A 27466-nucleotide genomic window follows, 5' to 3' on the forward strand; every position below is an offset into this window, starting at 1 on the left:
TGTCTGTACTATAACCCACACAACGTGGCATTCAGTGACTCATCAGTGTTGGAAAATTACCAACTAATTGACAGACATCCTGAGACTGTTCTCCTTAGCCCACCTGTATGTTTAAGGCAAATGCACGACTTTTCACTTCACATCACTTAAGGAAAAGAAGCCCATTTATTGGAGAAACACAAAGAAGTTATCTCGAGTCCATTGAGAACCTTGTTACTTACATTATGTCAACAAACCAGCAGCCCTGGCATCGCCTGGAAGCTTGCTGGAAATGCAGGTGAGGCCCCATCTTAGACTTGCTGGTCCCGCATTCTTAACAATATTCAAAGCGATTCCTGTGCACAGGTTAATTTAAAAAGCAGTGGTTTACGGGGTTCCTGGACAGAAAGCAGCTTGAACCCAAGCTTTCTTCCCCTCTGGATGCGTATGGGCTGCTGACAATGCCAGGTTAACGGCTCCTTCTGGAGCATGTCTGGGCAGTGTTGGTACACCTGTCTCCAAGGCAAAGATGACTGATGGAGGAGGACTTATTTTCCAGGTGAATTCCTAATGAGGACAACATAAAACACCCAACTGCTCGCAATAGCCACAGTGCGTCTCCCAGCTTCTGTGATCACCCCAGCCATCACCCGCGAAGCAAGTAGATAAGAAACCAGCATGAGGAGGTGTATTAGGGTGTATCCCATTGACTTCTTTCCTGGGAAGACCCACCCACTAGTGGGAGTGCTCTAACTTATACTGGATCAAAGCCTTTCTTATTTAAGAAAACATATTTTATGAACCAGATTATACTTTTGGAGGGGTAGATTAACTTCAAAGCCTGTTTTGTTATCGTTCATGATACAATTTGAGCTAGAGCCATTATTTAATTGTGCCATTGGAGTCTTTTTCCATCTTCCTCCCCAAGGATGGGTCAGGGAAGGGGATCTAGGTGTCAAGTTCAGTAGATGTGGCATGAAAGTTGTTATTGGCAAAGGAAGATTTGCATAAAAAGCCTTAAACTGGATTCATACCTTTCTTTCCAATTCTCTGAAATAGGTAATCATAATAAGAGATTTAAGAAATCCTCTTAATAACAGTAAATCTGCAAGTTGCTGCTTTGCCAACTTAATTTTTGTATCTTTCCTGTTTTTCAAGCTTCCAATATAGAGAAGCTATCCACCAAAGAGTCTTTAAAATGCCTCTTATGATCACCACATGGGGAGAAATCATTCAAAAGAGTGGCAGGTCAAAATAAAGGAATTCATGGTCAGAGAGGACAAAAAAAGTCTAATCCAATGAGCATGGAAAAGCAGATAATAGAGGATGTTGACCTAGCTTTTGCAGAAACATTAGAAAGAAGCAATGCTTTTCTTTCTTTGCTACAAACTCAAATCACGTTAGGAAAAAGTTTAAGAAAAGAGCTCAAGGTAAAACGTAGAAGTTCTACAAAGATGATTCATTTTTTCCAGTGGTAAGAATCATTCCGGTTCCTTAATAAAGAGGACTTGCCACTATTATATAAGTTGTATATGTGTGTAAAATTGTATGGCTCCAGTAATCTTTTTCAATCCTGTTATTATAGTCATCAAGTCCTGAGTTAGTTATTAATCATTCCTGTATTTAAATATTTGTTTATCATCAAAAGGAAAAAAAGAACTATAAGTAACTTGCCTTTGTGAATCCAGATGAATAAAGCTTACTTCCTTCTGAGGTCTCCATATATTACATTAAATTATTGGAAGCGTTTTATTGTGCAAATTAGAATATTCTACCGATATCAGAGTCCATATCATAGTGCATTATTTCCCAATTAAGACATCATTATTCCGGCTCTTTTGTCAGTTTTTCAAAAGGAAGGTAAAAAAGTACAATCCATGTAAGAAAAAGAAGAGGAAGACATAAAAGATGTGAGGATATTGGGAATAAAGAGACATTTAATGTTTAAAACAATGTAAATATCAAATATCATAACTGTAATATATCTAAATAATGGGCTAAGAGGCTGATTTTTTTTCAAGCCAAAACATTGTCCGAAACTTCAGGTTTCTCATCCTGTCTACTTTGATTCTTTGAAAGGAAGGGTTGCTTTCTCTAGTAAAACTTCTGTGCTTTAAGGACAAGCCATGCATTGAAGCGGTGTAGGGTCCCTCTGGTAGAATAAGAGGGGGTATATTTTTATTAAAGAAAAAAAAAAAAAAGCAGAAGAACTTAAATTCTAGGTCAACTTGTACTCTGATGTAGGTTACTAACATTTTTGCCAGCAGCATGAGACATAAATAGCAAGCTTGGATGTGAGGGTCAGAGCCTCAGAGTTAAGAAAACCCTCTTTTGCTGTACTCCTTTTGTCTTTCTCCATTCTTTTATAGTGTCAGACGTCCTGCCCCACTTCCATTCCCTCTCCCGTGTTTTTACTCACAACCATTGATCCCCTGTACATCTCTTTCTTCTCGCAGTCATTACCTCTGTCTCCTCTTACGCTTTGTGTTTGAGGCCAGTCCCACATTGGCATCTGTCCTCCAGTCCCAGCTTGTACAACACTCTTAGTCAAAAGTCCATCTTTACAGCCCCCATAGGGAACTGTATACAGAGATGCAAAGAATCAATAGGTCTTACACTCCTCAAAGTTTAACCCACTCTTTCGTTTCTATAACATGGACTGAATTCTATGGAGGGCTAACTAGAAATATGATATAATAAGAAAAGGTCACAGGCAACAGAGACAATGATTTCAGTATCGATTGATGAAACTACATTCAAACTCTCATTTGAGGGAGATGTAATGATTCAATAAAGTTATCAAACAGCATTTAATAAGATAGCTTTTTCTAAATACTGCAATATATCCCTGCATAGCTAAACTGTGAGTAACCTTAAAAATGAAGTTAAACACTATTTCTCTCCTTTTCTTCATAAAATATTTTTTTTAATCTTTTAAAATTTCTTTAAAGCCAATTATTATACACTAAACTTGCTGTTCAGTGAATCAAAGGATGCCCCTACTTTTAAAATCCCTTCTTTCCAAACGTATAAACAGGTATATCAATACATTGAAATATTTGTTTTAAAATTCAATACCTTTGGGATTTAATGTGATAAAATGAATGTCAATTTGCTATTTTACAAATATCAAAAGATACAACTCTGGCTCACGGTCACTCCTCCAACCTTTTTTGAGATTTCATCACCCTTTAGATGATTTTTCTAATATCCTGGTTCTTAGCCCCAGGGACTGTTCTACTCCGAAGCTCATTTCCCTCATAACACCTCCACCGCTTAGACCCATGTCAAGGTCATTACCAATAACTGCAATAATCTCAGTTTCACAAACCTGACTCCACACAGCTCACTCAGTATAGCGCACAAATTCCAGTAACATCGGTCCCACCAGGACATCCAATCCACTTATCCTATTATCTTTTCACGTTCACTCACCCAATTTGCATCCTTTCTCTTACTTCCTTAATTTAAATCCATGATCAATAATTCAAATCAATCTCTTGCATTCACCCTCAAATATCCTGGCATTCTCTCTATTTGTTAACATTTTCTTGGCTAAACCTCAAATCTAAGTCCAAATTTCCACCTAGACTCTGCTGAATCTGAATATGTGTGTGTGTGTGTATACACACGAAAAAAAAAACAACCATGCCTGCTCTTCTCATTTTGATTTCACGATTATAATGTGACAATTTCCTCCTAAAGGTGACTAACAATCACACACTTCCCTAACCCATTTCCTTTCACATGCTCTTAAATATCTATTTCACATCTTTTCCTGTTCCCTAGATCCTCTAAAACCTCCTCTCCATTATCATTCTCAAAAAACGATCTTGCTTTCTATTTCACTGAGAAAATTGAAGTAGTCAGAAGAAACTACCAAATGGTAGAAGGAACCACGAAATCTGTATCTATTTGCATGTCTATATCCTGACTTCCCACCTTATTTCCCCCAGCTAAGCATAAGTGTGATATTGTGATTTATAAGAAATATATATTTGGGCTTCCTCCTGGTTTATGACTCAGAGTGCCTAAACTCCTGGGAATTTCCTAAATTTATGAACATAATAAAGCTGAATTTTATCTTTTGAATGTGGTGACTTGTGGAGGTACCCAAGGATGGGAGCCGGTTTCCAGGAGAACCAGCCATGGGATTAGAGGGTTGGAACTTTCAGTCCCGTCCCAACTTCTGTGGAGGTTGGATCAATCACCAATAGCTAATGATCTAATCAATCAAGCCTATGTAATGAAGTCACCACAAAAACCCAAAAGTTAAGTCATACGAATGTAATGTACAGCAACAAACAAAGAAACACACAAATAAAAAGGACCAGAGCTTCCAGTTTAGTGAACACCTGGAGATGCATGGAGAGAGGCACACCTAGAGAGGGTACAGAAAACCTATACCCTTTTCCCATACCTTGTCTGTGCACATCTTCCATCTGAATCTGACTGTTGCTGAGTTAAATTTTTTTATAGTAAGCAGGGGATCCAGAGAGTAAAATACTACCCTGAGCTGTGTGAGCTGCTCTAGCAAATAACTGTAACAGGAGGAGGGGGTCATGGAAACCGCCAATCTATAGCTGGTCAGTCAGAAGCACAAGTGACAACTTCGGCAAGAGCGACTGACATTTGAAGTGGGGGGCCAGGGATTGGGGGCAGTCTTGTTGGACTGAACCCTTTACCTGGGGAATCTGGTACGATCTCCACATACATACTGTCAGGATGGAGTGAAACTGAGTTGAACTGTAGGACACCCAGTCAAGAGGCTGGAGATTCACTTGTTGATGTCGGTGGGAAAACCTTCTCAAAACACGTTGGAAATTGGGTCCCAGAACACAATTAATAATCTATTCCTCCATCCCCTCTTATACTGAGCTTACAAGATCGAAGCTTCACCTAACTTCTCTATCACTCCTACGTCATCAGTTATTTTCAGTGTTCTTGCCCTGCTCCACAAGCACCATATTATTTTTCCTATTGTTTTTCTCTTGAACCAACTTGTCCTGCCTTCTCTCTCCTTTACCAAACAAAACACAAAAATCTTGAAAACATACTTATGCTTAATATCCCTAATTCCTCCTCTTTTATTCTCTCTCAAACCCACTTCAACTGGAATTTGATTCCTTTTCCTTCAACCAAAAGTGTTACTGTCTGCCCCACCTGTCACTGTCAGTGCTTGATGATAGGTTATATTCTACTGATGACCAGTTTTCGGCACAGTTAATCACTTCCTTCTCCCTCATATGCCTTGTGGACATTGCTTCTAGGACACCAGATGCTATCGGCTTTTATATTACCCCACTGGAAAATTCTCTCCATAGCTCTTTGCTGGTCTCTTTATTCTCCCTTACCTCTTAATGTAGGAATAACCTGGGCTTCCAGATCTCATTATATCGTATGGCTCTAACTACCGTTTTTTCACTAGTGATCACTAGACAGCACCAAGCCCACTCAGATGTGTATTTATAACTGCCTGTGTGGCTCTCTGGTGGATGTTTCAAAGCCTAAATGCCAGTCTACATTAGTTCCCGCACGGAGATCGGGGCTTTCAGGGTAACTCACCTTTGGATCTTGGAACCAACTGGACCCTTTCCATCAGTGGTATTACCAAGGACATCTGCTACACAACCCAAAAGTTCCTTGCTGACTGGAACATCCACAATAGCCCCAGTTCTGGTCACAGTATCTCCTTCCTCAATTAGTTTATCATTTCCAAACACTACAACACCAACATGGTCAGGTTCCAAGTTCAGAGACATACCCTTTAAACCTGAAGAAAACTACCATTTCTTCTGTTTGAACATTTCTCAGCCCATGTACATGGGCAATACCATCACCAATACTTAAAAGCGTGCACAGTCTCTTCAAGGTCAACAGAGGTGTCACCAATAATAACAGAGGACACTTCAGCAGTGCCAGTCTTCCGAAAACGAGATTTAGAGGCATGGAGATTCCTTGCAGCAACGAAGGATGCTCCCAAAGCATTTTCGGAGGCCATCCCAGCCTGCCCAGGGAGGGCGCGGGCCATGGCCGCTGCGATGTGCAGGGACAGCATCTTTGCAGGTCCTCCTCACATGCTTCCTCTGCACTCACAGCCTTGGGACTGACTGGAAGAGAGGGAGTTTTGGTTCAGGAGGGCATGAGCAAATCTGAAGTCAAGAAATTTAGGGATGATGTGGGTAATAATGGGTGTTTTTCTCTAGTTGGATATAGGATATATGCAGAGAAGTACAGTAACAGATATTTGAAAAATTATTTTGTGCCCAGATGGTAAATATCTTTGAATGCTGTGATGATGACTATGCTTTATTCCAGAGGTAACTGGAAGTTCTTGCAAGTTTTTGATTAGATAAAAATAGAGTATGTGGAACTGTACTTAAGGAGTACAGGGAAAAGTGGAGGTAGGTAGATCAAAATAGTTACAAATCAGTAAAGTTACTATTCTTTTTTTTTTTTCCTATCAAGTCTTTTATATCAGCATAATGTTGTAAACTGAATTCTTAATCTGTGATCGGGAAACCTCACTCTTATCTCAGCTCTGGCTTTAATCGGCTGGGTGTAATGATCATGCCAATTTCTCTTCAGTTTTCTTCCTGATTTCTAAAACTTGAAGGAGCTGAAGTAAGATGCTTAAATATCAATATAATACTTTCGGTAAAAGAGGTTAAAACAATCTTAAAAATCTTCCAAGTAATTATTAAGGTTAAAGAGGTTACTTACAGATGTGAAATTCAGAAAGCATGTGTTTTCTTTCTTAAATAAAAATGCATATCCCAGTTTGATGGCCAAAGGAAAATTCTTCCATAATAGGTAGTTCATCCTTATGGATGCATGTGAAGGGAAGCAAAATATGCCACTTTGGCATATGGATTATTTTGGATTTATGTTATCTAGAAAACAGCAGGAGTGAGAAGGACCCTCTGACGCTCCTTTGTTCCCGATGAAAGCAGGACATAAATGTTCCATGTGAAAGGTACCCTCTGTGCACCAGGAGTAAAGAGACGTACTTCTTACCAGAGAAGGGAAATCAGGGCAGAGAAAGCTGGATGAACAAACCCTGTTACTTTTTCACTAATTAGCCACTCCAAGCTCAAACCCCTTTGTTTTTGTCAATTCTTCACAAAGTTATTGATTCTTTGTCTAAAAGATATAAAATCTGCCTCCGTTGGTCATTTATTTGAGTCTCATATTTTTATGAGCTCCCGTACATAAGAAATTAAATTTGTTTTTCTCCTGTTAATCTGTCTTAGGTTAATTTAATTATGAGACCAGCCAAAGAGCCTAGAAAGGACATTTGACATTATGTATGTGGCTGCATTAACCATGAATGCCTGTGCCCTCTGGACATTTGTAAGAATCGCTTTGGGTGTCCACCTAGATCCGGAACCGTAAGTTATGAGCCCACTTCAACACTTTTGCATAATGTCAACAATTTTCTCGCAACATTTCTACAAATTTACAAACCAATAAGAAAAGAGTAAACACGTCTTTGCTCCACACCCTTATATTTGTCAGACTTTTGAATTTCTGTCAGTATAGCGGTTAAATGATATTTCATTGTGGTTTTAATTTCTAATCCCCTAATTTCTACTGAGGTTAAGGAATTCTTTTTCTACTTTTTTGTTCTTTTCCTTTGAATTTGCCAGATACACATAGCAATATCTATTTTGGGCTTTTCAGTGTTTTCCTATAATATTTTGGAATTTTATACATCAAAATATTATATAGGTTCTGTTAGATTAAATCCTCAGATTTTTTTTTTTTTTTCGGTATGCGGGCCTCTCGCTGTTGTGGCCTCTCCCGTTGCGGAGCACAGGCTCCGGACGTGCAGGCTCAGCGGCCATGGCTCACGGGCCCAGCCGCTCTGCAGCATGTGAGATCTTCCCGGACCGGGGCACAAACTCGTGTCCCCTGCATCGGCAGGCAGACTCTCAACCACTGCGCCACCAGGGAAGCCCTAAATCCTCAGATTTTAAAAAATTTAGGGTGTTAATATAAACATTGTCTTTAAAATATTATGTTCTCTATGTTCTTCTGGTAAAAGTGAAAAGTAACTGAACTGATCTGGTACATTGAATGTCTAAAATCTTTGCTAAACTCTCCAATCTTAATTTTTTATCTATACTTTCATCTAGATTTCTACCAAAATCATTATACCATGTGAAAATAATGACAACTTGATTTATTTTCTAATATTTTAATAAGTTCATTCCTTCAATTAAACCTCATTTGGCCATGAAGTATATTTATTTCTCAATAAATTGCTACATTTAGTAGCTAATGTTCTGCTTAGAATTTTTGATCTGTGTTTATCATTGAGTTTTATTTATAAGGCCTTCATCTCAATATTTTTTACTGATTTTGACATCAATGCTACATGAGTCTCATGAAATAAACTGTAGATTCTTCACTTTTCCTTTTCTTTGGACAATGGATTTAATATCACAATTTATTCTCTAAATGTTTTTAGAACCCACTGGTAATGCCTTTTGTGAGTTGGTTTGCACTTGTTGGAAGATTTTTAAACTACTGATTCAATTACTACAATGGTTATCTACTTCAGGTTTCATATTTCTTCTTCAGTTAATTTTGGTAATGGAATTGTCCATTTCATGTAAGCTTCAAAATGCATTGACATCAAGTTAATAATACCTTTTTATCACATTTATTTCTCCAGCATCTGGCATTATGTCCTCTTTTCACTCCTAATGGAGTTTGTTTATATTATCACTTATGTTCCCTTGATGAACCCTGCTAGAAGTTGATCCTGTGTATTATATGCTTAAGAATAAACTTTGGCTAATATGATTCTAAATATTATATGTTTGTTTCATTATTTTTTTCCTGAACTTTTGTTTTTCCTTCCTTTTACTTTCCTATTTTTATTCATTAACTTTCAGCTTTTTCCATATTAAACCTATACATTTCCTTTCAGCGTTACTTTAACTGCATCCCACAAATATTGATATGGAGTGCTTTTGTTACATGTCAGCTCCAAATAAGTCCTAATTTCCATTATGATTTTAAATGCAGTAAGAAATTATTTCCTAGTATATTTTATTTTTTAAATTAGGTGGGATTCATTTTACTTTTATTATTTAATCTGCCTAATTATATTATTGTCAGTAACATCATCTGAAGGAAAACAGTCTGGAAGTCTGTTCAGGTTTACTCAATGTTACAAAATCTATGTCGAGGAAGCTATCAGATTGCTTGAAAATAATAAACATTTTTAAGTTGTTGCAGGTAAGGTTTTATATATGTTTTGGCAATGTTTTATATATTTCATGAATTCTATTCTTACATTGATTATGTACTTCTTTTCTTCTGCTTACTTAATGTGTAATTTCTTCTCCATTTTCTATATCTTAAGGAGAAAGTCCATACCTTTTTCTTTTCTAATACAGGCATTCAGTGCTCTAAACGTCCCTCTAGGAAGTATTTCAATTACATGGCACAAATTTTGATTTGTTGTGTTTTCATTTTTATTCTGTTAAAAATACTTCTAATTTTTCTTTCAAAGTTGTCTTTGACCTATAGGTTATTTAGAAGTATACTTTCCAGTTTCTAAATATTTGGAGGATTTTTTTTTTTTTTTTTTTTTTTTTTGTTACGCGGGCCTCTCACTGCCGTGGCCTCTCCCGTTGCGGAGCACAGGCTCCGGACGCGCAGGCTCAGCGGCCATGGCTCACGGGCCCAGCCGCTCCACGGCATGTGGGATCCTCCTGGACCGGGTCATGAACCCGCGTCCCCTGCATCGGCAGGCGGACTCCCAACTACTGCACCACCAGGGAAGCCCTGGAGGGTTTTTTTTTAGTTACCTTTCTGTTATTGATTTTTATATCAATTCCTTTGGTGAGAAAAGATACCTTATATAATTTGAATCCTTTCAACTTCTTTTATGGCAAAAAATATGTTCTGTCTTGTTAAATATCCCATGTTCACTTCAAAAAGATGTGTTGTATTCTGATGTTTTGGAGTGGATTGTTCCATAAATGTCAATTAGGTCAAGTCTGTTTGATAGGGTTGTTCAAGTCTTATAAATCATTCCTGGTTTTCTACATAGATGTTCTTTAAACTATTAAGAGCAGGGTGCTGAAACCTCAGATTATAGTCGTGTCTTCAACTGGTTTTCCCTGCAGTTGTATAACATTGGCTTCATTTATTTTGAAACTTTATTTTGCAATTTATAAATCGCATACACCTCTAGGACTGTCCTATCTTCTTGATGAATTAATCACTGTGTTTATTAGTTGTCTATTGCTGCATAACAAATAAATCCAGAATTTAGCAACTTAACAAACAAACATATTTTATCTCATAAGAATGTGAGTCATAAACCTGGGCGTCTCTTAGTTGGTGCCTCCTTCTTAAGATCTCACATGAATTTTCAGTCATATGTTAATATACCTATAGCAGTGGTCTCCTGTGACAGCTTGGCTGCGGGCGAGGATCCACTGCCAAGCCTTCTCACTTGGTTATTGGCAGGCCAAGGCCCCTTACTAGATGAGTCTTTGCACAGGAATGACTTATGAAGAGCTTCTGGTTTCCCCATGGATGATCGAGGAAGAATCTGAAACATAAACAACCCTGTTTTTAAACCCTGATCACAGAAGCCACGTCACATCACTCTGCCACGTTCTATTTTATGTCAGTAGATACATCCCACACTCCAGGAGAGGTAATTACACAAAGGCCTGAGGATCAGGTGGTGGAGATGCTTGGAGACCATCTAAAGGCTACCAAGCTTGGTCTTTATCTTGAGCACAGTGTAAGTAAACACCCTTAGGGAAGGAAATAACCAGCCGTCATCAGCTTATCTCCGAAGGTCTCTCACTCTCTAGAATTTTAATTCATCCAGTCTTTGTGGTTTCTCCAGACTTCTGATGTCTTCAAAATATTAGCTTTGTAAGAAAAAAGTATTATTTTTGTAATGCATCTGTGTTTTCTAGTTGTTGCCCTGAGATCTGCCCTGACCTCCTAGCTGGGAGTGAGACATTTCATCTTAATATATTCTTCATTCTTAAGGTTCAATTTGGTTCCTTTTCAGAACTCTTTGTTCATTTTTATGGGATCTTTTTTCCTTAATTATATTTTCAATTTTCTCATCTTTCAGAAAATATATTATGTTCTGAAAACTCTATTGATAACATCTGCTTAAAAGTGTTGAGGGAAATATATATCTCATGCTTTAATATACCTGCAAAGAAATTCATAATCCTCAGAGGTTAAATATTAAATGAAAGCAGGAATCCATAAAGGTTTATATAACCCTAAAGCTGGATTTTTCTTAAAGGTAGAATCATAATTTATGTTTTAATAATTTACACTGTATTGTATCAATTACAGGCAGAAAATATCTTCAAGAAAAGAGTGTGTGAAAAGTGGATTGAATGAGGGAAAATGTTTTTCCACTCCTAAGACAATGTATTCAGAGGCACAGTGTCTGTCATATGCCATCTATTCTGAGAGGGAACATTCTCATCACCCATGGAACAAGATATTTTGGTTTTGTAATAAAAAACCCTCTACATTGTAGCTTCTGTCTACCTATTCCAGTTTTCTAGTCACTTTCTCTGTTGTACTTAATGCTGCAATATCATTGTTTATATTTTCACATACTTCATGTTATTCCATATCCCGATACATTTGCCTGCTGTTTCTTCAGTCTATTTCTCTTTCCCTATTTCTCATGGATAATTTATACTGTGTATGTGATTGCTTAACATTTGTTCCAACCTCTCTCTCTAGTATGCCTTCTTGGATTGTGGAAGCCGGAAAATTAAAGTGATATTTCCCTAACACTTTTGCCTCTCATGTAAGTCTATTAATCTTGTAAGTCTTGAGATCAGAACTTAATAACTCGGGAGAGAAAGAATGGCAGATTATAAGACATTGATTTTGTTACAATACAAAGACAGATTTAGCTTCTGATTCAGGCAGCTTCCTGATGGTAGCAGAACAGCATGGTTCTAGAGTGAATACTTGTCTGATAATTTCTCAGGTCAGCAGATGGCTTCCTGATTATAACAGGTGTAGCAACTCAATTAACAACCCAGTCCTGCAGTACAGTTTTGGGAAATTTTTCTGGAAGCTTAGACTACAGTCTACTTCATCAGTACTCCCAATGATTAAATATCATTTAATGGCCCATGACAAATCCCTTTCTCTTTGAACAATTTGGAGAGAATTACATTCTTTGAAATAATAACCCCATTTGGCATACCCATGCTTTAAACATTGGCTCGGGTAATATCTCATCTCATTCAATATTTCAACACATTATTTTAATACATTTTTTGTAAGTCCTCCACAGAAAGCCATGCTGTGTCAACAGTGTGCATTACTTAATACATTGTATTGACATTGTATCTTTTCAAGTCTGTTTTCTCCATTTGACTCTAAACTCCTTGAAAGTGTACTCCATAATGATAGAGATAGAGTAGGACAATCAAATAATTAGCTCAGAAACCCCATTAGGGGATTGCAGATAGAAAGGGAACATTAGGGGGCTTTAGGAGATCACAGTTAGTTAATGATCACTCAAGAAAGCAGGTTTGTTTAACCACAAAACCAAGCCAGTTTGCGTAGCAACAAAACCATGCAACAGAAGCATGAGACATGCCTCAACACAATAAAACAATGGTGGCATGAGACCCACATCCTGCCCAGTGAGCTCAGTAAGTTAATGACCCCTAGGACATGCTCTTTGCACACATAAAAAACAATAATTTATGGAAAGGTGACATTTCAAAGTGAAGGACCCTCATTGTACTGAGACCTGAAATAATTTTTCCATAGTGCCATGTCAGTCGTGGCTTGACCATGAAGGGACAAGAAAACTCCCCTGCCCAGCCTGGAGGCGGGGCTGATAGTGCAAGTGCAATGTCTACTCAAGAATGGGGAAGAAGGTGGTCTTTCCCTCTCCCCACTTTTCCTTTGATTATAAAAACGTAGCCCGCTAAGTACTTGGGGCAGACCAACACTCACCTGGCAGCTTGTAAGCCTCATTAGCGTCCTATTCTAATAAATCACTTCTTATCTATCACTTTGCCTCTCGCTGAACTCTTTCTGTGCTGAGACATAAAGAAACAGAGTTCCTTGGAGGCCCCCCAAAACGCCACCTAGTGGTTTCAATTTCAGATCAATATCAAGGAAGTCGTTTGAAATAAACGTACAAGGAACCTCAGGCACAAGGTCCTGATCCACTGACACCGCCTTCACTTCACCTCTGTTTTCATCCCTTATATTTAATTAACTATCAAACACGAACTCCACCCCTCATTTCACTTTATTCCTCAATTTTTTAAAAACTGTATATCTCAACTTACAGGGTAAAACCATTTGAAATAATCATTTCTTGCTGTAAGTTGCTTGCTAATACTTTTAGTAAAAACTCTTCCCTAATATTTAAAGTCATTGTGTTGATAGAAAACCCACTAACTGCAATTATCATCTTAAGTAATAGATTAGTTGATGAATTATTTGTTGTAATTATAAGTTCTAGGCCGTAAGTTGCATTATTCACATTTTAGATGAGGAAATTTTGAGGCTTCTGGAGTCTCAGTAATTTTGTCAATACCCAGAAAGAGCTGAAGAGAGAAATCACAACTAAGTCTGATGAACTCCACGATCAGCATTATCAATATGTCAAAACTTCTCATACAGGTGGGCCTCTGGGGTTTCAACATGTGCGTCTCAGTGACCACCACAGAGGAAGGGGTGCTCAGATGTGTGGTGAATTAAGCCTCCCTGTGTCCTAATTCATACAGCTATACTTAAAAAAATCTATTTTATATGTGGGGTTTTGACAAAGATTCTCTTCTTGATCAAACTTCAATCAGGCTCCTCTGAGCCCTATTTTCAGTGAGGCCTTGACCTTTGGACTTCTGTTTGTCCTTGCATCATCCAATTTTAGCAAATGCTAAGTGAGTTTAGTGAGAATCCCCACCCTTGATATCTCATCACCCTGGTCACCGTCAAGCCTGTTAGGTTAGTCTAGCCAGGTGGCCCTCACCCCTGATGTTTTCTCTTAGTGACTTTCCATTCACTGACCGCCTGCCCCCAATTCCTTCACTATAAATTCCCACTGCCCAGGCCGTATTCAGAATTGAGCCCAGTTCTACACTTGAGGCAGGAGATAGATGGGCACCAGGCTGATTAGCAAGAGGGAGGAGAAGATGAACGCTGCCCAGATAAAAGATAAGAGACCACATATCCCTCATTCTCGAAATCAAGGAGACCTTCCCAACTACACATGCACAGAAAGGCTCCTTGGAGGTCCAAAAAGGGAGGGAGCGTCACCCCAAAGTAGGTGATGTCAACTTATCCATAGTACTCTTTGCTAGAATCCATCTTGGCTAAGAGATGCCTGCACACACATGGGAGGACCCTGAGATAAACCAAATAAGGACTTTGAATCAGGCAAAGCAAGATGATCGGTCAAAGGAAACCCAGAAGAAATGCCTCATAAAAGTGATTCAAACTACCACAAGGGCACGACTCCTTCTCTGAGCCCCCCTGTGTGTCTAACCACACGTACTGTTTTTCTGCCTAATAAACACTTTACCTGCTTCACTACTTTCCATCTCTATGTGGAAATTCTTTTCTACACAGCTGACGGGCCAGGGCCTTGTCCCTGGCCACTGGTCTAGTGGCTAGGATTTGGTGCTCTAACTGCCACAGGCCGACCTCAATCTCTGGCCAGGAACTGAAACCCTGCTTCAAGCCACTGCAGGCAGAGGCCACCTGAGATCACACTGAGGTGTCCTTTCCTCTTTTAAAATAGTTCCTGTTTAAAATCTGTTTTTACCACTTTAACTACTTTTAGGCTTTGGTTTTCTTTAACAGTCTCCACTTAAGATGTCATAGGTGGAAAGCATCATATAGCAAAAACTTCTAACCTATTGATGGTTGTTACATATGCCATATATCTTCACATAGAGGTTTCCTAAAAATAATTGATCCTGTATATTAGGTGCCTGTCAGTTTTGCAGCATTTGATTATTGACTCTAGAAATAGTAATCTTGGATTTTTTAATAATATGATCATAAGTAATTGAGATTCTAAAAGTGATATGCTACCTTAATTTCTTTCCAGGTAACAAATGTTTGTAAAATAATCCTATAGGGCATAGGAGCAGGCAACTAGGTATGAGAAGAATTCATTTTAAAATCAAGCTTAGCCTTTGGAGTTATTAACATAACACGTATCAGAGCTTTGAACACCTGTTTGTTAAATCAGCTTTTATTGCTGATTCCCTTGGAAAATAACATTTGCAAATGACTAGTACTTTTATGGTTTTGCTATTACCTGGTAAGTATATTACTAAGATTATATAAGCCATTGGGGACTTCAACATGGTATTACTGAATTACTTCATTGATCGTTTTACTTTGATTTAAGGACGATTTGCTCACGTCATATGTCATATTACATTTTGCTCTTAAGATAAAACGTACAATTATGAAGCACCTAAATCAAGGAAGCGTAACTTATACGTAGGCCTTTTATTTAAGATTAGAGTTGATTTGATATCGTTCTATATTAGCCCAGAAAGTCAACACAAGACTCTTTGTCTATTGAAGATTTCTTTAGTCAGTGGGGAGTATTCTGTAAGGGAAAATTTGAGGCAGGAGGGTAAGCCGTAAACTTCGTTTGATTTTGTCCGAGGACCTAACTCTCAGACCTAATTGTACGTGTTCATAGGAGTGTCAGAAATTGGTAAATTGCTGAAGCCCTCCAACATGCTGAAGAGATTTCAAAATGGCAGACTACCACACAACGGAAGAAGAAAACATACGCACCACGGACCGTGTACTGCTCTCAACCAGCACACACCAAGTAAGCAGATAATTCCTCAGTGTCTGTCCCTCTGGAGCTTATCCATGGCTCTAAAGTATTCCTGTCTGCTGCATCTCTGTCTACTCTCACACAGCTTAAATCACTTCGTCATGCTCTGAACTGGCACAGGGACAAGTTAAAAAATCAGATTTCTTTCACTAAGATGATATTTGTTGGGATTGTAGGTTGAAAAATACTAACTCAAGATTAATAAGGTAGATCTTTTCATTTAAAGTCCGATGTGAAGAATAAACCAAGGATTCAAAGTATCTTAATATGGCTAGCAGTAATCCAATAGCGATTCCACAATTTTTGATCTCGACAACAAAGAGAGTAGCAAAGATTTCATAGATTAAAAATAATCTGCTTTCAGGGCTTCTATAAGATTTTTTATTCTATCGAGAATTGGAGGAAACTCCATTGGGACTACATTGCTTTTGACATGTACTAGTTTAGCCACCATACATATGTTATCTCATTTACAACGCTGGTTGATATCTAGTCATAACTATAATTTGCAGATGAAGAAAATATATCTCATGAATTAAGATATTGCTCTCATAGATTCCATACACCAAAAGCAAGCAAACTCCAATAACAGGCTTCGTGAAATGTGGAATTAAATTCACCCCATTTTGTCTCACTGGAGATCCAAGATATCTCCTTTTTTCTCCATTTCTCCTCAGTTTTCATGGTAAATGGAAGCGTCATGTAGTGATTAGACCAAAGGCTCTAGAATCAGACCATCTGGGTTCCAATCCTTGGCCTTCTACATACTAGGACTGTGACTTTAATACCGTGATTTAACTACTTCATGCCTCATTTTCTTTATCTGTGAAATGGAGAAAATAACAATTCCTAACAAGTAAGAGTAGCTGAGACGACTGAGTTAAAAGAATTCGCAGAAGTACTGAGATCCATATAAATTAAGCTGGAGCTAACAGAGAACCCGATTGATTTCTTTTGCTCAGCAAGTGGTTAGAGGGGGATAATGATGCTATCAAAGAACCAGTCTCTGGACCGTTCTTTGTACGTGACTCCTCATCCTTAGAGCAGGATGAACACTGCCCATGCATATGCATGCCGGCATATCTGACTTCATACGCAGGAAGAAGAGGATTAGCCCAGCAGCAAAAGGAGATCCTCTGGAGAATCATAAAGTTTATATCTCATCAGCAAGAACAGATTTAAATGTGTAGCCTAGCTGCAGAGAGGCTGAGTAACAAATCCTTTAGTTTTATAGCTCCTATGGGAGAGAAAGAGAAATTAATTGGTTATATTCAGACTGAGTGTTGAATAAGTCAACAAAATACACTACGGGCACATGATAAGAATGCAATAAATGTTAGTAAATAGAGCCATGTCTTCTCCCTGAACATCTTGCATTAGATTACGAAGCTTATTCATCAGCACTCAGTCCAGAGTTTATTTGCAGTTTTGATTCAGTTGATTAGCTCAGTTTATTTCTGAGCCCAACCTAAACTTCCAGGAGAGCAATGTTCAATTCCACGTTGGTCAAACTTCTATTCCTAAACTGGGTATCTTCAAATTAGCTTGTGGAATATGGTTCTAATGCTGTTTTTAAAGCAACCATATATGCTGGGATTGGTGTTGATTGGTGGCTGGGGAGAAACGGGTACCAATAATGAAGGATGTGTGTTATGTCTCCCAGAATACATATAAAACTGAGGGTAATTTCTGTTGGTGATTTCTAAGATATCAGAGAACAAGTGAAATCTAGCTTACCATGCCTGGTATATCACAAAAGGGATTAGATAAATGGCCATTAGAGTGTTTGTTGATATCATTATTTCTGCATAACCATAAAACATTGTTTCAGACTCTAAGAGATAATATATTACTTATATGTGACAAAAGATGTTGCTACAAGTTTATTTTGCTTATGTCTAATATGTCAGATGCCCTCGTTCTTTGAAACATCATCTATAGATTTAACTTGTGCAAAATATAGCATGTTAATTGGATGTCTGCCTAAAAATCTATGCTCTCTCAACAGTAAATAATTCATTTACCTTAAAGCATATTATAATTAGTATTATTGGAGAAATCTGACCACACATTTTAAAAACTAATCTGATATGTAGAAGGAAATTTCCATTTTATCTTATTAGATTATAATCATAAAAGAATCGATTCATTTTCATATCCTATATATGGCTTTCTTAAAGTTAATAAAGTGTAGTAACTTTTCTAATATATATCGACTATTTCTAATATGTCAAATGCTCTTTCCAATGATATCACTAGAAAGGACATCTGATGTATTAGGGACAGTCAATGAATATTAGCAAAATTATGATGATTTATTAACTATTTAAGACGATGATACCTGGAATATGAGAGTGAAATTGCATGTATTATACACACATATAAAGTACATATATATATACTTACTAGGTTGTTTTACCTATAGAGTTTCCCATAGTCCGGATGTTGCTGGTGAATCCACTTGGCGTGGCTTCATATGTTTCTTTTCAAAGAGGTTTTTCTTGTAAATTGGTAGTTAGATTTAGAGTTTTGATCAGATTTGGGGTTGATTTCTTTGCAAGACTATATCACAGATGCTACTTTAAATTCTATCAGAAATCACATTCTGAGTAGTTGCCTTTTTCTCTATGGTGTTAGCCCTGATGATCTTTATATCATTTGATCTATTATTTCATTAGAAGTGGAGAAATAGAGACATTCTAATTTTATCATTTCACTTTCATGTGTAAGCTAGAATGCATCTATAAAGAAAATGTCCCCTCATAAATATTTGGTAAATTTGAGGCAGTATTCATGAAGGAAAGACAGGATAAATGCTCACTTCTTCCCCTCATTTGTTAGTTTTCTTTTTTGTGTGTGTGTGAGAGCTCAGGCCCCGGATCTCTTTAGTCAGCTGAGCCAAGTGCTGCCGGGGTCCCTCCAGTCCCATCCCCCAGCCCCTCCCTCTGGGACCGTATCTAATAGAAGAAAGAGCACAGAGGAATTGGCTGAATCAAGGGACCTGGGAGCCTGGGTATGAGTTTGAAGACCGAGAACCTAAGGCGCAATTACATATTATTGGAAACTCTTGTGGGGTGTGTGGGGAGAGGTTAGGAGGCTGAGAGACTGAGTCGACCTGGTGAGCCCAACCCAGGACACCGCACAGGCCCGCCCCCCTTTCCCTGCCATCAGACAAGGGGTGCCGCAACTCCAGCCGGGACTCTGCACTTCCCCCTCCCTGATTCTCCTCCAGAAGAGCAGGTGGTCCCCCTCTGAGGGCAGCGGCAAGACAACGCACCAAGTCTCCCTGCACTAAGGCGCTACTGGAAGCTCTTCCTGAACAGCAGTGCTGGCTTGGAGCGAACCCGCGCACCGCCAAAGTTGGTCTCGTCCTGCAGCTGAGGGACGCAGGGTTTAAGTCAGCTGCCCTGGCTTTAAATCAATCAGCCCCCCCTTTAAGTCAGGTGACCCGAGTTTAAATCACTGTCTGCCCCTCAAGCCTGCAACTTCAAAAGTTGGGAACTTCACTTTGATCCCAGCAGCTCACATAGCTGAATGCACACTGTAGTCACCCCCAAGCCTGGTTTAGAGGCAGGATATAAGGTAAGGGGATGGGCGTGCACTCATGGTGATGAGGGTGTACTTCATGTACCAGAAGGGTCTAGGTACTCTGGGGTACAGCAAGCAGTGCACGATACAGCAGCTCCCTGGCAAAGCTGGTGATGCACAGGGAGAGTGGACACACCCATGCATGCAGAGGTTCCAGGGAGGGAGCTGGGGCACAGCCAGCCGGGAGGGTGTGAAAGCAGAGGATCTGAGCCTTCTTGAGAAAGGCAGACACCGAGGATGGATGAGAAACAAAGACCAGATGAAATATGGATTTGAAAAACACACGCTGCTCTTGAAATTGGGGTGGTGGCACCCCAGATTTGAGTCTTCTTACTCCCCAGTACCTAGTGCTTTGGCATTTGCCCAATTACTTATAAAATTTACTGATAAGATATAGCCCATAGAATACTGCATTTGTAGTGGTTTTGCGTGTTAATGTTTCTATAGTGGAATAACCTTTTCTACAAGAAAAATGTATATTTTCTGAAATAAATTAAAACCCCTTTTTAAAAAGTACTATATTGGACTTTCCTGGTGGCTCATTGGTTAAGAATCCACCTGCCAGTGCAGGGGACATGGGCTCGAGCCCTGATCTGGGAAGATCCCACGTGCCGTGGAGCAGCTAAGCCCGTGCGCCACAACTCTGTTAGTTTCCAAAGGAATGACCTGACTGCTTAGAAAAATGATCAGAAAACTTTTCTTACGAAAGGCCAGAGAATAAATATTTTAGGTTTTGCAATCCATACATTCTCAGTTACAACTATTCAACTCTGCTCTTGTAAAGGGAGTGCAGTCACAGACAACATGTCAGCAAACGGGCTGCTATGTTCCAGTAAAACCTTGTTTACAAATTCAAGCATTGGGGCAGATTAGACCCATGGCCTGTAGTTTAGAACATTTGACTTCAGACCCCTGGAAATAACCAATGAGTTTTGATTTCTTTTGGCTTGTGTTACATACATTAGCAACTCATAGATTTAAAGTTAAACTGTTGCATTCCATTGCAGTTATTACTATTTTTTAACAGTCTTTTTTTCTTTTTAATGAGCAGTTTTAGGTTCACCTCGAAAAGAAGAAAAAGTACAGAAATCATCCATTTACCCCCACCACTATACATACATAGACACCCCCATTTGGTACCCCAAATGTACCACCCTCACAATAGTGGTACATTTGTTACAACTGATGAACCTATATTGACACATCTTTATCACCCAAAATCCGTTGTTTACATTAGAGTTCATTCTTGGTGTTGTACATTCTAGTGGTCTGAACAAATGTATAATGACATATCTCCATCGATATAGCATTATACAGTAAATACTGTACAGTATTATACAGCATTTCCCCATCCTGAATATCCTGTGTGCTCTGCCTATTCAATTTTATAATTTTTTTTAAGAAAAAATAGTGAAAGAATATTAAAGGATTATTGTTTAAAATGTTACGTGGAAACATGAAACTGGCTAAGTTAAAGAAATAGAAGGAATGTTTGCATTTTAGAGACACATGCTAAAACAAATATGGATGAACAACTGTGTTAACTGGAATTTGCTTCAGACTGACTCTGGGAAGGGATGAGGTGGAGAGGGGTATAGAAAATGCAATATTGATACTTTTTGAGGTGGGATAACTACATGATGTTTCTTTATACTACTTCCTCTGTCTCAAATTTTCTATAATTAAAAGTTTAAAAAGGAGGAGAATGGGGAAAAAATAAGTTATGCTGGGGATCCTATAGAAAGGAGCTTATTGAAGCATTGTTGGTTCACATTTCACATGATGTCTCCGTAGAGCCTGGAATTTCACTTTAGACCAAGGGTTGAATCAGAAAGAATAGGAGAACTGGCCAACATGCCTGTGAGAGTGAGAGAACTTATTTACAAATGTACCACAGCCAAGTTATATTCATGAAAAGTTCCAAATATCTGTCACCTACCCTAGCCATCTGTTCAGTTTCCTCATCCAATATTTTCCACATTAGAATACGGCAGAATTTCTGTTCTAAAAAGTGATGATATGTGATGATAAAATGACTCAGTGTGGATGACTTAGAGTACCTTAAAGAAATGTGGGCATAGATCAGTTGGTAATTACATTTAGTTGATGCTAACACAGGGTCAAAATAACATTGATTTATTCTTCTCTCATGAAATTCAGAGGTAGTCAGTCTAAAGATGTTATAGCTGCTACACCATTTTACTAAGGTCACAAACTCCATCATCTTTTCTGACCCAATCATCAGGGGCACACACTGAACAGGAAGAAGGAACATTATGTGTAGAAATGTTTTCCAGTTCATCAGCCCCATGTTTATGAAATTTTCCGGAGGTCACAGGCAATTGTCTTTATTTTCCATTGTTTTGGCTTCCCTCATCTGCAAAGCAACTGAATAGAAAAGGTAGTTTATTAACTCAGCAGATGCCCACTTGGAGTGATACAGAAGTTCACATATTGAAACAGAGGAGAATGGGCATTGATTAGGTAACTGGGCTCTGAGCCACAGAACCGCAGCTGCGCTCTGATGTGGGACACCCCTTTTCTGCTGGCTGCTGCCAACAAACACCGTCAGATAAGTGCAGAGAACACAGAACTTTCTACTTGTATATCTTTCAAAATCAATATTGATAGAATCTATGGGAGGCAGAGTCAATGCTTTTTTGAAAAGTAACGATAAAGAATTCTTTGAATATTTTAATAATACCAGAATACGGGGAAATATCTTTATTCAAAGGAATATAAGTTTAACTTTGCAAGTGAGTCTTCGTTAGGTGGATTTGACTCATCATAATGCCTTTTCAGGAAGAATTGTCCAAGACTTGAAAATGTTGTAAAAAAAAAAAAAAGAATTCTGTGTATCCTTTCAGGGGAATGTCATTTTCAGTGCCTAGTGGACCCACCAGAAATTGGCTGATTACTTATGGATCCACACTTTTGAATGTCTTTGTATGACCAGGCTACTTCATGATTTTGAAGAGATGGAATTCACGTTGTAGAAGACTGATTACAATGCAAATGTTACCTGTCTGTAGCAAGGCAAATGATTCCTGTTCCTGGCAATGCAAATGAAACCTGTCTGGTAGAGAATATAATCTTTTATAGCTCAAATTCTCGTTTAAACTGGTTTTAACATCTGACTGAATTGCTCATTAATCAATGAGTTAAATAAAAACTTTGACAGGTTGTCGTTTTATATTTGAATGACAGTTATCATTTTACCTCTTTGAAAATTTTGTTGCATAGTTTCAGAGATCCAATGAGATGTCAAACAGACTCACTTGAGAGAACCAAGTTCATTGTGCTGGAGAAGGGCAGCCAATGGACCCTTTACACACAGCTCTCTTGGTTCCCAAGTGACAATGGACTTCCTTTCATGATGCTCTGTAGTATTTCTCACCTGTCTACTAATTTTGCAAAATTTTCATAAACTATGTTTAAGTTATTATTTTCCATGCTTGAGCAATTTCCGTATTTTACTGTGAAGTTATTTGTTTTGATTTTTGCTTTTGCTCTTTCTCTAGGAAGTACAATTGTACACCGTAAAGAGTTCTAGTTGACATTTAAAATCGGTTCCACTTACGTAACCCTTTTTGGGGACTAGAGACAAACTTCAAAGGAGAAATATCAATCCTTTTTGTATATCGCAATATTCAAAAGGATAACCAAATACATCATTAGCTTACCTGTTTCCCTGAGAAGACATATTATTTTTGCTAGCAGTTAGAGGAATTATGTCTTGTACCGGGTATGAGAAAATTCTGAGGACAACGTTTCACACAGTTTATTTTCAGTTACACATTTTGGCTGCATTATGTGTGCAGAAGTAGTATTGGGGATGGCCTAAAGAAGTATAATTTTTCTATCTGTGGCTGTATGTTTCAGGCTAGTAGAGGTATGAGGTAACCCAGAGATATTAAAAAGAAAAAAATCTTTTAAAGAGAAAGGTTCTGCAGTGAAACCTTTAACAGTAGCCAATTTCTGAATATTTCATTTATACTCACTCAAACATCTTAAGCCACATTATCATAAGTAATTCATGGACGTTTTTTAAAATATGAAGGAGTTAGAAAGCAACTTTTCACATTTGAAGAAAAGTAAATGCATTCTTCTAAGCAGTATGCTTTATTTTGCTTCACAAATGCTAAGTAAGATTACATATAACACAGGACATTACACTTACTGTTTGCTTTTTGTCTTCCTGAAGACAGCTTTTGCACTGCAGTGGGTTGTTGTAAGAAGGTCTTTTTTCTCACCTACTGTATTTATCCTTGTTATGTTCCTAGCTCTTATTTACCTCGGCTGAGAACACCGTTGGGGGACACAGGGTGTGCAGGATATATTCTGTGTACACCCCCAGATCTATTTTCCCCTGCTCTACACTCCCCTTTCTGCCTTGGAGGCTGACCTGTGGACCCAACTAGGAGAAATCAAGAAATCCCTTGATTTTTCACTTCCAGTTGGGTTTAGCCAATGGTTGGCCCAGGAGAAGAATAAAATTGTTACTGAGTCCAAGCTCCTACTGCTCGCCCCACAACAGACTAATACATCAAGAGAACAGTTGTTGAGACAAGGAGTAGTGACTTTATTCAGAAAGCCCGCAGACTGAGGAGCTGATGGACTAGTGTCCCAAAGAACCATCTTCCCAGAGTTAGAATTCAGGGATCTGTTATACTAAAATGAGAGGGGGCGTGCCTGGTTGGAGCAAACTTCCTGGTGTCGGAAGCCTTTGTTCTCACAGCTGTTCACGTAGGTCAGGTCACCATGTTCTTGCAAACCTCCAACAAGACCAATGTTATTCTCTGTTCTGCAACTTTTTATCTCTATATGAATGAAAAACGTTATGCCTTTAAAGGTCAGAGACTTGGGAATAGCCTATTCTGATGTATTTCAGGCTAAAGGCAACATTCGTAACTTGTAGCAAGAGCAAAGGAGTACAAAGATTATAGTAAAAGGAGCAGATTTAATATGGAGTCAGACTTGTTCTTGCCTGTTACAAAGTTACTAAGTGAGGCTGGTCATTTATTCCCCAGGTTCCCATAACACACAGACTAACTCTGTTCATCCAGTGGGGTTCTTTATTTCAACTGCCCTTTTCTACTCGATTCTGTTCTCTAATGTATGGTGAACATCCTTTATTCTTGTCATTTGCACCTGGGGTTGCATTTGCTCCGCTGTTATCAGCACCATAGACATGAAGTATCCTTTGTTCTTTCCTTCTGCCCTGCTTATGCCTTCATATGTGGTTCTTCTATTAAATACTCCCAGAAGATTTATATTAGAGCGTGACTTCCATTTCTGCCAAACTTGACAAAGAAACAAACAAAAAGGAATCTCTAGCAATGACCTAGATCACTACAGGAAGGTTTGTTCCATCAAGCTTTAGTCAGAGAGCTTGTGAAGCAACAAAATTCTTGGAGATGGAGGGGAAGATGTGGAGATAGAAGGTAGAAAAGCAGTGTCCAGTGCATATTCTCAGGGAACACGAAGCACCATGCACACTTCTACTGCCCAGTGTTATTTTGCCCACCACTCCTCTTCCATGTTTACTTTAAGATCTTTTTCTCTTCTAAGTCATAGTCTTTACTGGGAGAGCGTATGTCATTTACATACCCCATGAACCATTTTGATGATGTTGACAATGGTGCCTATTTGCTATATTATGGCTCTATCAGATATTCATAGCTTGCAAATATGACGGTTCTGTACCGAAAAGCTAAGGCTCACAGGCCTCATTAATGTAAAACTGATCCTTTCCTTCCAAATGTATCTGTGTTATTCTATTGTCCTTAGCACTTCCTGACCCCCTGATCTGGGACTAGAGTGTGATATGAAAGTATTTTTCTCCCTTCTGATAAGTGAATTTCTTCTGCTTCTCTAATGTAATTCTTCATTTCCGTTGGTTTAGAATTTTAGACTAGGCATTACCAGAGCTCAAAGCAAAGTAAGCAAACAAATAAATAAAAGCACACACACATATTCAGATATAAACATATTTCATACCCATTATGGCATGACCTTCTAACCATGTTTTACCTTATTTTGATCAAATGAAGAAAAAGGTAAGAGATTTTCAAATAAGAATATCTACAAATAAAGGAGTTTATTTTAGAATAGTTTCCCCATACTTACAGGTAGATGAGTAGGATGAAAAGTAAGTGGAACATTAAAAACATTCATTAATAAGTTTAGGAAAAAAAATAAGTTTAGGAAAAATATAATCTCTTTGTAGATACTGAGAATTTTAAAATTTGACATTCATTTTTGATTTTAAAATACTCAGTTTAAAAATTATGGAAATTCTCAATGTGATAAAAACTTTTCTTACTAAGACTAATACTGTTCTTGATAGTGAAACACATGAAACATCTTTTCTACATCAGAAATAAGAAATAACATCTATAATTTCTATAATTTAGCACTGAACTAAGATACTATCATTACTAATTAAGATACTAAAAAATTAGCCTACCCAACTAGTCAAGAAAAAGAAATAAAAACATGCAAAGTAAAAATGAGGAGATACCACTATTTTCAGATTATGTGATTATATATTGAGAAAAGACAAGAGAACCAGCTAAAAAACCCTCAGAATAGTCAGTCATTCAGGATATAGTAGAGTATAATATTAACTTACAGAAATCAATAGTAATCAAACATAAAACCTATAGAAAATACAATGAAAAAAAGACTCAACAAAAATAAAATTCCTAGGAATATATGAGGAATATGTGGAGCCATACTAAAATCTTTATAAAGCTGTCCTGAAGGAACATAAAAAATTAAACAAACAGAAATAATAGAAAAAAATCAATAATCTTCCCTAAGTAGGTTAATGACTGTAGGATAATCTCAATTTATATGCTATTTATTAACTACATAAATTAATACCAAATTCATACATAATTTTTAAAAATTAAAATTCTGGAAAAGAAAAGCAATAAAGGGGGCCCTTTCCTAATATATTTAACTTAGCAAATAAACTTAAATTATGAAAACTGTAGAGACAGATCAATGTAATAGAATGGAGAATTCAGATACTGACTCTAATATAAGACTTCAAGTAAATGTGAAGCGGGCAGACATAATAGTCAACAAGTGTGTTTTGAAATGACTGTGTTGAGCTCTGGGGGATAAAAAAAGCTGGGTTCATACTTGCACAAAGATGAATTCCAAATGTGGTGATGATTTAAATATAAGAATCCATAAAGTAGAAAGGAAAACATGGGTGATTTCCTTCATAAACTGAGAGTGGAAGGCCTTTGTACATTTGACACAAGTATTCAGAAGTCATAAAAAAGCTTGATAAATTTAATGACATGAGCATCAAAAGCTACTACATGACAAAAGAAAAAAAACACAGTCAAAAACAAAGACCAACTGGCAAAATACCATGACTAATATCACGTTTAATTACTCCCAAATATATAAAGAACACCTACAAGGAGGTAAGAAAGTCAACAGAAAAGATCAGAAGAGATTAGTCACAGAAAAGGCAATGTGCCCTTAGGAATAAGAAAAGATGCAAAATCTCATTCATAAGAGAAATACACACTAGAACTACAGTCTTATTCCATTTTAATCCATAGACTGACAAAATCCTAAAAGCTTAATAACCCACAATATTGGTAGAGCAGAGCCAAGGAAAGTCCTCTTTCATGATGTGGACTCATATTGTAACTTATGTGCATGTCTGTCCACTAGGTAACTCCAATTTTGCAACAGGGAGGTCTTCGGGGCGGGGGTGGGTTGGAGGAGTGGGGACTGGCATTCTCATACATTATTGTGGAAGTGTAAAGTGGTATAGCAACTAGACAGGGCAACCTTACAGTTTTCAGGAAAATTTAATATGTGTACATCTTGGTGACAGCAATTCTTTTGGAGTTCTTGTTCACATACATTGGTGCATATGCAAAATAACTGATGCACAAATTTTTGATTGCAGTATTACCTCTATTAGCAAAAGGTTAATGCTAATTAAATAACAACTGAGATTTCTCTACAATGAGATATTAATCAGGCACAAATAAAGGAGTAGAAAGTTCT

General features: G+C 37.9%; 1 pseudogene; it reads right to left on the reverse strand.

Moving 5' to 3' along the window:
• Positions 1 to 366: 366 nt before the first annotated feature.
• Positions 367 to 6037, reverse strand: LOC116754026 (annotated as a pseudogene).
• Between the last annotated feature and the right edge of the window lie 21429 nt (positions 6038 to 27466).

Source organism: Phocoena sinus, chromosome 5 (genome assembly GCF_008692025.1).
Source record: "Phocoena sinus isolate mPhoSin1 chromosome 5, mPhoSin1.pri, whole genome shotgun sequence".
NCBI classification, from domain to species: domain Eukaryota; kingdom Metazoa; phylum Chordata; class Mammalia; order Artiodactyla; family Phocoenidae; genus Phocoena; species Phocoena sinus.